Consider the following 15947-nt stretch of genomic DNA (forward strand, 5'->3'; position numbering starts at 1 on the left):
ATGCAATGCAGTGTAGAAGGAACACAAAATATTGGTTTATGGTTCTCAACCTTTATTCCTTAACCCCCCCTCCCCCAACCAACACTGAATATAAGACAGAGAAAGCAAAAACATCCATCCATCTTTTGTACAACTTTATCCTGTTCGAGGTCACAGGAGTTGGGGTCCATCACAGCTCACTATGGATGAAGGCTTAGTAGATTCCGGACAGAGAAACAGCCATACACACTCACATCCACACCGACAGGGAATTTAGGGTAATTATTTAATCTCACGCGCATGTCTTTGGACGGCGGGAAGAGCCCCATCTATCATCCTTGGTGCCCATCCAAGGGGATCCAGGTCCACAGGTGAGAGTCTCTGGTATAAAGGTTAGCGCTCTTCCTGATGAGTCCAGGATCTAACAAGAGGCGCCTTCAAAGATATTCTTGTTAGGTCAACTGGTGACTTTAAATTGGCCGTAGGTGTAAGTGTGTGAGCGTGTGATTATCTTTCTGCATTAACCCTGTGATGGAGTGGGAATGTGTTCAGACTGCACAACGCCTTTTGCTCGGTGTCGGCTCCACATGCTCAGAATCAAAAGCAATGAAGAGAAAGTAGTTACAGAAGGTGGATGGATATTTTAGAAGTGTGTATGATTTGTGCTTAGGAGTATATAGCATACTTAAACTCAATATTCACCTTTTTTTAAACCCTTCACGTGTAAACAAACAACATTTTTAAACAAAACATTTTTCCCCCCAATGAACTCCACTAAATCAGACTAATTATGGTGAAAAATAATGGTTTGAATAGATGTCAATGACCAGTTCTTTAGAGAAATGGATGACAGTTTAACAATTTGTCATTATTTACAATGACGTGGTTTCATTTACTACGTCAGGATTTCAGATATATTGGCAGATATAAAATGCAGAATGTGGAAATTTAAACTTGGATACTAAAAGCGTTATTTAGTTTGATATCCTGATATTAAGTTCTTTTACTTCAAATTGCTTTTTGATGCAATTTGAGGTATATGGTGTGGTGATGCCTGAAGTGTTACGAAAAGATTTCCCTCAATCTCACAAGGAGATGCACAAATTGTTCTTTTTTTCTTGAACTAAGAACAAATGGAAATTACCATATGAAGTAATTAATAAATGAGTGGTCTTGCATTCTTGTACCCAGAGCAGTTCACCCGTTTGCATGGCCGGCTGGGACTATTGAAAGGCGTCTTGCCGAGACGCCCGTGTGCCGCTGCATTCAGCCGCCTCCTATGTGAATCCTTCAGCGGGAAGTGAGTCATTCCCCCCTGCTCTCGTGTCGACGGTGAAGAGATGAGCCGCGTGACCCCAGTGCATGATTAATTAGCGATCATTATCCCGTCTCCGCTCATCTCGGTGGGAGCTGTGCCTTTGTGCGCGCCTCTATTAGCATAGCTAGCAGCGCTGCTCTCGACTGGGCGGGATTGTGGATTGTATCGCAGAGGTCTGGCAGAGGACGTCCGGTATTCTCATCATGTCCTGGTGGTTAACATATTAGTTCTGAGAGGAGGCTGAAGAGGGGAAAACAAAGGGAAGGAAGGAAACGTCGAATGGGTTCCAGTGTCATTGGAGCTCTTTCAGTGCATTGTGCGCCAGTTAAAAATGAGCTGATTCACAGAGGAGCGCAAAGAACGAAAGTTTGAAAAAAATTATCATTAATTGAAAACTCTAGATGCTTATTTTTACAAAGCGACGGCACATCTGATTGCTTCGGGTAATGATGAGACACCTGCACGAGGTGATTAGAGCTTCCGATGAGTCACTGAAGCCTCCAAACATACACTCACTTCTGCTCCAATGTCAAACTAAGATTGTGAAGATTACTTCACCCATTTTACTTCTTTTGAGTACAGGATGAACAGTTCATGACAGTTCAGTGTGATTCGGCTCGATCGGCTGCCCTGCATGATGCCTGATCTTCAAAATGCATTCAGAAGTATTAAGGGGCAGAATTACACACTATGTAAATATCTGCTAGAGAAATCCAGAGTAAACTGCACTTCCATGAGCAGTGAATTGAAGGTAATAATTTTCAGAGTATGTAAATGTGAGTTTTGTCCGGAAGCAGTTTCAGCCATTCTGTTTTAGTTCCAAAGCTGCTGCTTTGTAAACCTCTTGAGCCACAACGTGCTCCGTGAGTCATTTAGACTGTCGAGCTGGCATCCAAGACGACCACTAACTTGAGAGTTAAAGCTCTTCTTGAGTGGGTAAACAGTATAAATCTGTCTGACCGAAAGATAAACATCACTGATTTACAAGATGGGACAATCTTGCAGAAGCTTGTTTGTATTCTGAAAAAGGAACTTCTCTCCCGCTTGAATGATTCCATTGGAGATCTGAGGAAGGAAAAGCTGGTCACACAACAAAAAGATAGTGATGTAAAGGAGCAGAAGTATGACCAATCTACCTCCAAATATGTCACGGCCTCACAAAATTCATGTTTAGGTTAAGTGAGACCATAACATTTGAAGGACGCCACACAAAAAGTCAGGTTTGAAAAGGAAAATAAATGCATTTATTTGCTGTTTTTGGTACTCCAGCCATGGGAGGAAAACGTAACATAGGAAAGGTAATCTCTAAAGTATCAACCAGAAAGAGACAGAGAGGCTGAGGCCAAAAAGAACAAAAGAGAGGTCAGCCCAGGGCAAAACCACCATGTGGCCATCGCACCCTGCACTTCCCTCAAACTAAACGAAGAAAGGCTTTAGTCTACTGAAGACCAAAATGGGACTGCCGGTGACCTCCAACTCAAATTAAAATAACAAACTAAAACAAAGGAACTCCACTAATTTTTCTCTGGCCCTAATGGTAGTGATGGGTCCGGCAACGCCGATGCGTCGAGCTCACAAAGTGAAATCTTGCGTCGGTGCGCCTATCGCTTTAAGAAAGAGTCACCTCTCTGTACATTTACAGGTACATTTTTTATTTCCTTCTTCATCCTGTTCCTCTTAGTTTCTTGATGTATCAGAATTCAAATCTTTTTCTTTTTCTGCAGGTTAAATGTCACATTTGTTTGACTGAACTGTCTTACACGAACAAAAGCACCTCCTCAGCGCTGAGGCATTACAGGGCCAGGCATGGAAATGAGGTCAACCCCTCAGCGTTGTTGAGAATGAGGCGTTCAGGGACCTGATTGAGGTCCTTCTTTTCCACAGAAAATGTTTAGAGAAGTAGTTGAAATATCTATTTTTGAATTTGCAATTGAATTTGAATTTTTATTTCGGCCATCCAAAAAGAAAACAATACAAAACAAATAACACCCAATTGTGAATTTCTTTAGCCGAAAGGATATAATAATATAGGTTGAAGCAAAGCTTATATATACCTACCCCATCACAAAAAAAACAAGGTTCTCTACATAATATAACATAATTTCACATACAAACGATAATTTAATCTTCTTACAATATACATTCAATATATATTTTGCACAAGTTTCTTATACACAGTTTATACATTCAACATATATACATACATACACACGTATACATACACATGAATGTGAGATGCACATTGATATTATACTGTTTCATATATGCAACACAAGTTTCAATTAAATATAGAGTGGCAATATATAAATTGACAAAAAAAAGGTTTATGTTTATTACATATTCATAAATTTTATACCATTATATACATATTATATATTATTGCTGTCCTAGGTAAAATGTTTGCTCTTCTTTCATGTACTTACTAATGATATATGATTTAAAAAGCTTTTTAAACTGGTTTATGTTGGTGCTTTGTTTTATTTCATCCTTTGGACAGTTCCATAATTTAACCCCTGCTGTTGTTATCCTCATGATTTCCTGTGTTGTTCGAGCATATGGTATCTTAAAATGTAGTTTTCCTCTTAAATTATAATCCCCATTTCATTGCAAATATTGATTTGCTTTTATTTGAATTTTCACACTGTCAAAAGAACTGGTGGCCATGAAAAAGGAAGTAGAGCAAGCTGTGGCAGCGAGTATAACAGCCGACATGTGGACATCTGTGAACGTGAGGGCTTACCTGACCTGTCACTACAATAATGAGAATATGCGGTTGTGTACATCTGTGTTGGGTGTTATATAGTTTCCACAAAGTCACACTGCTGACAATTTGGCCCAGGTCAATAGGAGAATGATGGATGACTGGGCCATAACCAATCAAGTGTCTTGTGACCGACGCCGCACCAAACATGACTTCTTCTATAAAAAGTCTCCAAATTCGGCATTTAATTTACTATTGACATACTTTAAATTTTACAGTGAAGAAATCATGTGATCAAATTCCTGCACTTTCACGAATGAGGCAAAAATCTAGGCAAATTGTCACATAGTTTGGATCAAGCGCCACTGGCAAAGAGGAGCAACGAAGTGGTCAGTAGGCTGAAATCTGAATGTGCAACTGTAATTCGGCGCACATCAGCTGAGTCTTCACAGCCGCTATCGGCACCCACTTCAGCCATGTTATACTTATTTTATCCGTTTTATTTTTTGCATTGTACTGATTTATAATTGATGGCTAAAACTAAAAGGCCAATTTGTTGTTTTCAGATGACCTGTGGCAGCAGCTGGATCAAGAAGTCAGCATGCAAACCACCAACGCCTCAGCTGATGCCATCATCAAGTCCAGAAATACCAGGGGGAGGCCAACATCCGAAGATCCCAGGATCCTTTGAAATATTGGGACAGCTGGAAAAAGACCTATCCAAATCTCTTCTGCCTGGTCCAACTACTTCAATTGCAAATTCTTTGCCTGCCATGCAGGCAGGTGTTCTCAAAAGCTGGAGAACTTGCTTCAAAACAATGGAACCGGCTGAAGGCAAAGACCTTATGAAAACTATTTTTTTGAATACAAATTTGTGAAGAAATTTAAAAACATTAAAAATCTTCCTGCCTCAAAGACAAGTACTTAAGCAACACCACATTCACAACACTCACTTTGATTTTAATGTTATAACACACATTGACATTATTGACTGCAGATTTTAAATATATTGACATTTTAAAATAATACAATATTAAATACAATCACTCAAATAATGTCATTGAATCAGTTGGTCAGTCAAGTCTCTCTCTGAGGTTGCCTGTAATGATGCTTAAGATCCAGTAGGTGTCAGTATTGAGCCACACAGTGACAGTGCCAACACAGTACCGATACAGTTTAGGTAAAGTGCTGCAACGCTTCATGAGGCCTCATCGAACCATCCCTAAAAATTAGGGATCGTTTCCTCAAACTACAAACAAAAAAAAAAAAGCTGCAAGCTTTCATTTAATTAAAAACCTTTTGGCCCATCAGGGTTGGCCCAATCAGGGCCTCCAGTGTCTCCTCTGTCATTTAAATGTGTTTTGAAGCCGATACGATGTGCCAGAGCCAATTTAGATTTGGGGCAAAAATCTTATTTTGAAAGGCAAATTGCAGACTTCCTGTGGGATTTTCTTTTTTGTCTAGAGACGAACAAGTGAGTTTTGGTTTGATCTCTCTACGACATTCCTGGTGGTGGTCACTGGACCACGTCTGTCTGAGGAGTTTTCCCTCAGGCCTTCAGGCAGATGTTATTATTTACCCCAAAGAAAAACCAACAGGTACTCAAAGTCCTTCATTCCCTCTGCCTTAAAGCTTTTAAACACAGACTACACCCATTTAAAAAATTGTTTTAATTTCAATTACCATAAATATCTTGAAAAGATGCTTATCTTCTGGTTTTATTGATTTATGTTCTGACATTTCCCTTTGTCATTTCTAATTCCTGACAGACTGAATGAGTGACGACCAAATGCATGCATGTGAATGTCCAACTGGGAACTACAAATGAGTTGCCCCTTGTGGGATAAATAAAGGTGTCTGAGTCTCAATCTAAATAGGTTATTTTAGTGATTGTAGGTGGCGCTAGAGAGCACATCTTTTGCCCTTTGGAGGTTCATTTTTACAATTTTCCATGTCTAATTGCACTGTGAAATGAAAGCATAGAACAATACATCATTTTCAATTTCTAAAAGAAATCAACATACAAACCAAAATGCATTCTAAACTTTTGACTTAAAAGTAGGCAGATATAACAGGTGGACACACATTCTTTCTCCAAAGGAAATCAAATATTCTTCAAAAGGTTCGTCTAACTCTGTTGACTCTTCTGTCAAGTTCATCCAAAACGGCTTGATCGGGTTTAAGTCTGGAGGTGGTGTCAGTCACTCCATTTATTCAAGCTTTCAGGGTTTTTCATCTCACGTAGTGCAGGGACTTCTGTTTTTGGGTCATTACTGTAGGACGAACCCCTGACCCGGGTCATGGCAGCGGAGGTTACACGGTGCTGCAGAATGCTGTGGCGGCTGTTTTGGTTCAGGAGGCCTCTCACTCTGTACAGGTCATCGACCCTGGTTCTAGAAAATGACCCCAGACCATCACACCCTCTCCTCCATTGATAGAGTAAAATCTCCACCTATTAGAAACACCTACTACCTAAAGGTTTGTATATTGAACTGACATGCAGTGGGATCGTTGTATAAGAATACACACATGACTTTCTTAACACCTCCACTCCTGGAAAAGTTGAGTTGTTCCTCTGATTTTTAGAGTACTCTCCGTAATCGGAGCTTGGCGCCCGGAGAGCTGACCCTCCATCTTAACACCTGCTCTCGCACCTTCTGATTACCTTTCATCTCCTGCGCTGCGGCCATCAGACACTCCAATTACATCTGCCAATGGAGCAGCCTCCTCCCCATCCCGGTCTTCCATGCCATTAAGTGCGAGGCAGCGAATGAGAAAGGTGAATGGTGAGAACTGAGGAGTGTAGTTTGCCTACTTTCCTTGCCTATTAACAGGGGAAGGTCTTTATCAATGGCATGGAGTCCGGGACAAACGGTGAAATAAGGCAGAAGGTGTGACCCAGACAGGAGCTGACACAGACGGATGGTGCAGAGAGTTTCGCCCTGATCTCGGGCCATAAGGAGAGTTAGACGGTTGAGAAGGCTGCAGACAGCAACACAAAAAAGGCCGACTAACAAAGACCACAGACAGGCTGAGGCCGTCACACCAGGAGGTCGAAACAATCGATGTGAGCACTCAAGAGATGACGCATAAAAAGTGGAGGCACAAGGAACTCGGCGAGAGACGGCGAAACACACCACAGACATGGAACATGAAGCATCTCGCCCTGAACACAGACGTGGGCCATAACATGAGACACGATAAATAAAATGTGACGCGCAGAAGCAACGCATGACATGGGCAGACGTGTGAAAAATAAATCTGATTGTATGGCATGGCTCAGGGGAACACGAGGAGGCACCGTAACACTGATGCAAAGGGAAACATGGACATGATACGAGCCAACATGGAAACATAACTGTGAAAACCCTAATGACATGACGAGACACATCATCGTCATCAACAAGAACGTTATCCCTAAGCATGACACGACTGAACTTTATGAACCAGGACCGAAATAAACATAAAGGAAGCGCACTGTGAAAACATAGAGGCATCATACAAGACGGAACAACAGGGCAGTCACCAGCTCACTGGGATCAGTGTTTAGTCACATTATTCCCCTTTGAGCTGGACCTTTATTTAGAACAATAGCTTTGCTTTTATTGATCTTTACAAGTTAAACACAGATTTTTCCACAACAAACTCTGACTGCCAGATAGTTTGAAATCCAGATTTAGGTTATGTTAAAGACATTGTGAATCAATATCTGAGTCATATTTTTTAATTCCTGTTTCTGTATTCACAGGGAAAACACTGGTGGAGGAGGCCTGCTTCAAAATGTTCATTATGCCTCCACTACAATACATCCCTCCATTCTCTTCTTTAATCACATTATTTAAATCCAATGCCTTTCTTGTGGATATTTTTTTCTTCTTCTTACCGGCCAATAAAACTATATCTCTAGATTTAAACACGGGCAAGGCCAGGTTGACTCACACTGGCTTCTGTGGATAAGAGACACTTGGCCTTATCCTCACTTCCAGAGTAACCTGAGATTTAATTTAGGATGTCCTCCTCCTCCGGTCTGATAGTTGAACACTGATGTTAATAAGTGTTACAACATCAGCTACTTGTCTTCAATATAAGATGAGAAGAGCAACACCACTGAAAATACATGTTTTAATAGAAGTGGAGCCTGTTACCATAACAAGGCTGGTTAAAGCAGAAGTGGTGAAAACCTTTTTCACTCGAGGATTTAACCCACTTTGCCAGATTTTTTTATTTTTATTTTTTTTAACCAAAAGCTAAGGTTTGGGAAAAGCCTCGCCAAACAGTTCGGTACCGAGGCAGGCAGCAACACTCGCAGCAGGAACCAAATCCAGGTTGTTAACCCTTATGTCTGAGGTGCAAACTAGATCACAACTGGAGACTTGACGTAGCGTCTCTGCAGGTAAAGATGAGATGAGCTGAGGGGAGGGGGTTGAGGCTGGAAGTGGATCTCATTGACTTTATCACGCATCGTTATGGCCTGACCAGACGTCAACTTCAAGCCACTGTGTCAGTATCAATGTGCACTCCTGAGCTGCAGCAAAATGAAGCATAAGGCAGACTGTTAAATATAACAGAAGTCATCACGGAGTCAGTAGAAACATTTATTTAGACTCTTTCCCAGACTCAAGTTCAGTAACAATGTAGATTTTCTGTGTTTTGTGATCCTTGATGTGGATTTTACTCCACCAGCAGACTTCTTTTGTGCTTTTTCCCCCCCTGAAGAAAAGGAAATGGGTTATAAAATGTACAATGATTACAGAAATGGTAGCTATGATTTAACACTTCACCAGGTATGAATCACGCTATTTGCAGCCACTGGTTCACAGAAAGCCCGGTTCAGGGTAAAATGGATGATCTCTGCAGCTTCTACCAGGACACTGCAGGAGCGCTCACAAATAATGAAACACAAGCATCATCATTGTGTTCTTTCCAGCTTTCGACTCCTGTGGAGATTTCTGTGGGAGGTTAATGTAGGGCAAAACATCCTTGTCCTGCAGGGGAAGATGACAGGCCATGCAGGAGGACCAGAGCAACTCAGCATGTTGTAAAAGTGCAGCATCTCCGCATGTGGGTGGGAAATGATTCTCGGATTGCAACCGCGGTTTGGCCCACTGGTGAAATCGAATACGGAAATTTGGAAAAAGATTTCTTAGTCAGAAATACGTGGAACACTGCAAACAAAACTTGTTGAAACACTTTTCCATACCTCCCAACACAGGGGGTTTCATAATAACAAGAATAATAGAGAAAAAAACTACAGTAAATATGAAGGTGGGTACACACACACACCCACACACACACACACACACACACACACACACACACACACACACACACACACACACACACACACACACACACACACACACACACACACACACACACACACACACACACACTTTTAATCATAAGAAGAGCCTCCATGGACACACAATATAATAATATATACACAAACACGTGTATACATGTACAAAGACATGCAAGACTTTCTGCCACGGCAACTTTTTTAAATGTATTTAAAAAACAAAAGAAGGATGTTTTAATTTGGTCTAGAGATTACATACTTCTTTAAAACAATCTATTATAATTGGATTGTAATTTGTTTGTCTTGAACATGTTGAGTGAGACAAAGCAGTCACTATAGAGAAAGGATGGAAACATTGTTTAAAATAAATTTAATTTAGAAAAAAGGAACTGCAGGTTCGATAAAATGTGACATGAGTCAACATCCGTAGAACACATTTGATAAATAACACAGCTATAGTGTCATTTATGCAGCAAAGTCAGAGAAGGTTTGTGGCTCAGTGTTGGAGTGGTTGGCACTCTCAACTCCCAGCGAGGGGACCAAGTTTAATCCCCATTAATGACCATTAGAATGAACTTTCCTTCACATCTTTTCCTTCTATGAAATATAATTTTACACAACAGGAGAATTCTGGTCAATCATTGTCTACAATTAACTTGCTACTTAATTTAATAAGAAGTAGTGAACCTCCTCCAGTAGTGACTCAAATAAAGATGAATTACAGTCATTTCTAGAAAAAGTAACTATGCATGGATTTTTGTTTTCTCAATATATGTGTGCACACAGATTTATATCATTTAGAATTGTTTCATTTGTTGCTGTGCGTCAAGAATATGATCCGTCTGCGTGGGGAGCTGGGGTGGTCCCTCCCTGTGTACAGTCTGCATGTTCTTTCTTTGCACGTGTGGATTTCATTGAGCTGATCAGTGGTTCATAGTTTTGCACACACATTGAATACAATGGCAACAGAGAGGTCAAGTTGTTTATGAACGTTTAATGTAGAGCAATAGGTCTGTTTGGTGTATTGTTGTAAGTTCCACGCTACTGTAACAACAAAGTCTTTGTTGTTTTTCTGAAACTTTTCTAACTTAAACCACCAAACCGGTCCAACAGAAATGAGCAGTGCCGGCTCACTCAGACCTCCTCCTTCAATCCCTGGAATCCTGTTTGCTCCAGTCGAGCTGCTCTCCGTGTGCTTATGCAATTCGACTTTGTGAATTATCTACTTGGGCTATAAAGCCCCACGCATCAGCAGGCAACAGGATATCCTGCGAAGAAGTGCGGGAGATAGAACAGCTGCTTGTGATTTCTCTGGACTTGTTCCATCATGTCTGATGGCAGTGAAGCTTTCAGCGCTGTCACAGAGCAGAGGAGGCCATTATACACTCTCCACCACTCCTATCTGATGGGGGGGGGGGGGGGGGGACCATCAGACCAGCACTGAGAGCAGCTGCACTGACAGACTGTGACAAAAGTGGATCTATCGGGGTCTGCGCTCTCCTCTCTGTGGGAAGTCTTTGACATCTGCAGCCAGCTGTGCTGCGAGGGAGAGCTTCTTCCATCATGTCTATCGACTGGGAGCCGTCCTCTGGTTTAAAAGAGCTGGAAGAGACTTCCACTTTGACTCCCTCGTCATGAATAACTCATCGGTAGCTTTATGCATAACTAATCAATGATAGCCAGTCCAGGATCAGACATGCATCTTGTAGAACGTAGTCGGAGGGAAAACACTCTCCACTTTGCCTCATTAAGGACGGAAAGTGCAGATAGTCCCTCAGCATTGGACACTGAGGATGAACGTTAGCCGGCGGTCGTTGCCGTATTTGACATAAAACACACTGGACTGTGTGCAAGATTCCTGAAGCAGAGTGGAGCTTGAAGATGTAGACGATCCGGCTGTTTGGAAAGACCTTGTCCTTAAGTCTGCCTCGTCACCAGCCCTTCAGTCAGCGAGCATGCCAGCCCAGCTGACGTGCGAAGCAGGCAAAGGTCAATCCAGCTTTCAGTCGTGCGTCATTTTAGCAGAAGTGGATCGTTTGTTGGAATCACAAGGCTGCTTCCCCCACCACAAACACCCATTGACTGCATAACACTCTGCACACACACAAACGCACACAGGCTGTTTTACTGGGATTTATTTATTTATTTATTTGTTTTTTACAGAACCATCATGGTTTGCATATCCTGTAAAACCAAACTAAGAATCCTTTCCAACACATTTTAAAGCTTGAAAAGATGCGTTCGCACCTTAAACAGAGTAAATCTGGTTTGCATGGCTGTCAAAGCTCCGGCTGGTATATATTTTCTTCACCTCCTCTGTTTTAAAGACTCACGGAAAGAAAACTACAACTCATCTACAGTCTCAATCAGGATTAAGGATCGGAAAGGGATCAGTGAAATATGCTTTCTATTTTTATTTTTAATCATTCTGTCCTGAAGATGTGAGTCACATCAATTATTTTTAGATGAAAAATCCGGCAGAATAAATCAATAAAGGGGCGCATGGTGGTGGTTTGTGCTCTCGCCTTACAGCAAGAACATCCTCTGTTCACACCCGGGGTCAGGGTTAGGGTCCCCCCTGTGCTTGTGGAGATTTGCTCTGGTAATGCAGTTTCATCTCAGCTGAAAAAAAAAACCCATAGTTGTTAATGTGGCTGTCAGTGTTAGCTGAGATCACTGCTTGCACCCCGCGACCCTCATCAGTGTCGTAGAAGATGGATGGACAGTATTGATGAGCTCAGTCACCCTTGCTGGAAGGTCACTCCATTGTTTTTAATTCCATAATCCAAACAATCAGCACTCTCACAATGTTTAGAGTTGTGTAATTTAGTATCCAGGTAAAAACAAGAAGAAGACCACACTGTAAACACAAAAGCCTCTTGGTGGCGGAACAGAAGAAAAGTTAAAGGTGAAGTTTCCTCTAGAGTCTAGAGACCACGGCTGCCTGTAGAAACGGACATGCAAAAGCATCCAGACTCCAAAGCAGTTCTTTTAGTGTGGCCCAGTAAACAAAGTGCAATCAGCAAAGCCACACCGCCGGTGTGCTTGACTGGAAAATATCAGCTAGTTGACCTGTCGAACAATTATTCATTGACACACACACGACACCGAAATGTGTTGCTGTCATCCAACTTGACATGAAACTAACAAATGCAGCTGAGCGAGCAGAATTATTTCATGTCACCACACAGGAATTCATTATCGTACTCAAATGATTGTTGTCACCAAAAGGAATCTTGAACTTATTGAGCTGCAAATTCAGATTTCCTAACCTTGAGAGGCCCCGGCCAGGCATCCATTGAAATCACTGCAATTCAGAAAACTGCCGGACAAGAGCTGAAAAATGAACCGATTAGAGATGCAAAGCTTTTTTGTGACAAAGCAGCAAACAGCAATCGAGTGGCGAAGCAAAGAGCTTGATTATGGCCAACAATAACAACGGTTTATTAATGCATGCATACAGGCTGCAGCACAGCAACACTTCATGATGATTCAGAGCCAATGAAGTGGCTTCATCCATTAAGATGAAATAATTTAGCCTGTATCTTGACGTCAAACCAGCCCACCACTGTAATGTGTCATGGTTCGGTTTGCCAGGTCCCCCCCCCCCCCCCCCCCGGAGACTTCCCCATGGTCACCCACATCATAATGACACACCACTGTGAAAAAGGTAGATATGCCGATATGCTCAGTTATTTGTTTGCAGTGATGCCACAATAAAGTAACAGGAACACTGATAAATATCAAAACAGATATTGTTTAAAATAACAAACCTTAAGTCAACAGTTTATTGCTCTGTTGAAATTGTGGGTCTAAAGCCCTATTCGCACGGGATAAGTATTACCCAGGGACCAATGGTAATTTGAAATAATTGCGGTGGACGTCGGTGATCTTAATCCTGCGTGAATGCACCATGTCTATAACTGGTAAAGTAAAAGTTCCACCTCAAATTACCTGCCGTATTTCCCCGAACGCCAACATCCTGTTACAATACTAGTCCCGTGCAAATCTGCATCTTGGTGATTGGGGAGTATTTTACTTGTTTTATTGCTTTTATCGCACAACTGAGGCGGAGAAAGTCGGACGAACGCTGCGGGCCACGTGGCAGAGGGTGGAGGTCATGACGTACACGGACGTGACATCATACCCCGGCTCTAACCTCAGTAAATTTGAGTCAAATAAAGAGGTCGCTTATCCCGTGCGAATGCACTGCAAGAAACACAGACGTGGAGCAGGAATTAAAAAATTACCATTAGTCCCTGGGCAATACTGATCCCGTGCAAATAGAGCAGAACTTTATACAGTCAAACGTTTCTCATTTTCTAAAGAAAGAAATCTTCTCTTGACATTACGTTTAACATTCTATGCTCCTATGTGCTCCCATCAGGGGCTCGCTGACAGACGACAAGTCACCAGTCCATCACAGGACAAACACAGAGATAGACAACCAAACACGCTCACATTCACACCAAGGGACAATTTAGAATTATATCATAATATCCTTCCAGATATATTCCAGATGATTATAACACATGGCACCAGTGGAGCTGCTTCCTTCAGAGGAATCACTGTCGCTGCTTTTGATTTGTCCAGGGGGTCCAGTCCCTCTCAATTGAGCTACACCTGGAAAACAGCAATCAATGGTACTGTTTTTTTTTTTACCTTTATCATTTTCCCAGCATAATCTCAGACCCTCCAGTTGTCACCTGTAAGAACTCCAGAAAACTAAGGTGCCTCCCACCCGTCCTTTGCCTTGCAGATCCTGAACTTTGTTTGGGGTGTCCGACATGTCGTCGTCTGTCTTCCCCAAACCTTTTTAACTAATTCCACACGCATGTGAATATTTTGAACTTTTAACAGAAAGTATCACATAATTGGAGAGTAAAACTATTATATCTATCAAATAATTGCAACAAGTGTAATGAAGACAATTGAGCTTTACTGTATAAAAACCTAAAGTCTAACTGTAGCAACATTTGCAGACCATGAAGACTTTCTGGATATTAGTCATTTAAAACACAATCTTAGATGAAAAACAATAAGAAGTCCAGCATTTTTTTTGCTTATTTATACTCGTTGCATGATTTATTGTTTATGCTGCCGTTACAATAATTTCCTGCACAGGATGAATAAAGTATATCAACTTTTTTAAATAAATCTAGTTAATGGGACAAAGTGTGAGAGCGGGTGGGCGTAACGGGGTTGAAGCTCAGCGAGGACGACGGTGGGGTTCATCCCAACAGGATTTAAAGAATCCTCCAACTCGATTCCTTTCAGGTTGGGATGGTTTTTGTTTTGAGATCTTCACAAGGTGGACCTTCACATTAATGAGGTTTATTATATTTATCACAGTGAAGGAAAGCGACACAGACAAACTGGGTGAGTTCATGCAAAAGAAAAAGAGGTGACGATCAGCTGGTTGGACAAATCCTGATTTTTCTTTCTCAGGGGTAATTTAATAAATACACACTTTACAGTACATGTAACATTTTTCACATTCAGCAGGTACACGTGGTGGACATTATAAATAAAAGTCACGTGTGGGCACCTTGTATTGAAAGAAGGGGAATAATAGGAATGGAGCCAGACAGATGCACTGAGGGGGGAAAAAGCATTTTGTTGGTACCTTTTGCCAAGAAAATGACCTGCAAAGCAACAGAGACACAATTATTGGTTCACATGGCAACGTTTTGACCTTTAACCATCACCTGAGGTGCTCTAATGAAGAGGAACAGACGTCTACATATCACTGGGTAAACCAATAAGGGGGAGCCAGTATGCAGGTTTCGGGGTTCCATTGTCTCACCATCATGTTATAAAGGCGCTCTAAATGAAATCAGCCAGTGACACGTGCCCGAGCAACAGGACAGTGAGGCTGCAGCGCCACCACGTGGCCACGGCGGAGTTCAGACTGTGTGGGTTCTGTGAACGCTGCAGGTACACGACGTGGCTTTTTTAGAAAATAAAAATACAGCAGGGGCGGGAGTACAGCTCGTCAAGCGACTGACGGCTGTGCTGAAAGCGTTCAAAGACATGCAATCCTCAGAGCAAAACACAAAGTGGCTGATTGACACGGAAAGTTCTGATGTGTTGCAACGCCTGTCAGCTTTTGATTGACGCACAGAAAAAAAGAAAAGACATAAAAAGTTCCTTATAAAAAAAAAAACTAAAACAAAAGGGACTCCAGATAATAATAACAGCATGATAAATATTGTTCAGGAAGAATCCCCCAGCTTATCAGGACGGCGCACTGAAGTTGTAGTCAACGTTTTGCACCCAGCACTTTGCTTCGACACTCACAGAACACATGCAAAACCACAAACACTGAGGTGAGTGAGCAGAAATGCAATTTCTTCTTCTACTTTTTAAAAAAACAACAACAGCCATTTAGCAGCAGCAGCATCATCATAATCATCAGAACAATAACAGTATGCGTTATTGCAGCTCCGGGCTCATTCCACCACACATCTATCGTCATTTGTATTAAGCTCAAGTGGAAACCTTCTTTACTTATGGCAACTAAATTATTATTATTTGCATTGAGACATATTACTGACCCCTAAAGCTCAAAGCAAAGTTATCCTGTGATAACTTCTGTAATATTGTGTCCAAACTTTTACACAATCTTGTTTAAAAATCCCAATCGTTCC

This window comes from Lipophrys pholis, assembly GCF_963383615.2.
Source record: "Lipophrys pholis genome assembly, chromosome: 7".
In the NCBI taxonomy this organism is placed as follows: Eukaryota; Metazoa; Chordata; class Actinopteri; order Blenniiformes; family Blenniidae; genus Lipophrys; species Lipophrys pholis.